Below are 1,109 nucleotides of genomic sequence, written 5' to 3' on the forward strand. Positions count from 1 at the left end.
GTTCTTCATCGTAGATAAGCTTTTTCTTCCCTATCTTTCTTGGATTTGGGAATCAAGATATTTTTCTTTTCTTATTCTTTGGGATTCTTTCCTTGTTCCATGGATTAGATCTCTTGTTCTAGGATGGAGGGAATATTTGTAATGGATATTTGATGTAAACTCTTGTGGATTTGCCAAGATTCTTATTTCTATGATTTTTCCCTGTTTTGTATCTATATGTCTTCATTGATGATATGCTTATATGATTATGCTTTGAGATACGGTTTTTGTGAGTATGAAAGGATCTTACTGAGCCTGTGTGCTCATAGCTTACTTCCTTGTATCACAGATAAAGGCAAGGGATGAATGACTTAAGGGAGCTGCAGGAGAGGCAAGGAGGTGTGTGTGGCAGTGGCTCGGCTAAGACAAATAAGACCTGCTATGATATTTTGTTATGTTTGACATGAACCATTTGTATTTATGTTACATTCCAGTATAACTTCATGACATTTCCGCTGCTTTATGTTAATAGAAAGAAATTTTAAATATACATGTATCATGGAATAGTTAAGTAAGTAAGTAGCTCCGTCCCTTTTAGTGGCAGGGAGGGCGGGCGTTACAGGCAGTGCGCCTACTATTATTTGGGTTTCCCTTGAGAGATAGAGCTAAGCAATGGTTAAACTCTTTGGCTCCAAATAGCATCATCACATGGGATCAATGTGAGCAACAATTCCTTGACAAATTCTATCCTCTAAGTAAAACAGCTCATATAAGGAATCTCATTGCAAGCTTCAAGCAAGCGGACTCTGAATCTTTATTTGAAGCTTGGGATAGATACAATAGTATGCTCAGACAATGCCCACATCATGGTTTGGAAAGGTGGTTAGTGCTACATACATTTTATAACGACATCAATTATCATACAAAGATGTCCCTTGATTCAGCTGCTGGAGGGGCACTTATGAATAAGAGCTTGGATGAAGCCGAGGAGATTATTGAAAGTGTAGCACAAAACCACCATCAATGGGCTAATGAAAGAAGTTGTGGCTATTCTTGTGTGAACCCTACAACAAAAGCATCAGGAAAAAGTGATGTTGATGCAGTAACTTTATTGGCTAAAAAACTTGATG

General features: G+C 37.9%; 1 pseudogene; it reads right to left on the reverse strand.

Moving 5' to 3' along the window:
• Nucleotides 1-754: 754 nt before the first annotated feature.
• Nucleotides 755-852, reverse strand: LOC122033198 (annotated as a pseudogene).
• Nucleotides 853-1,109: the final 257 nt, after the last annotated feature.

Source organism: Zingiber officinale, chromosome 11A (assembly GCF_018446385.1).
Source record: "Zingiber officinale cultivar Zhangliang chromosome 11A, Zo_v1.1, whole genome shotgun sequence".
NCBI lineage: Eukaryota > Viridiplantae > Streptophyta > Magnoliopsida > Zingiberales > Zingiberaceae > Zingiber > Zingiber officinale.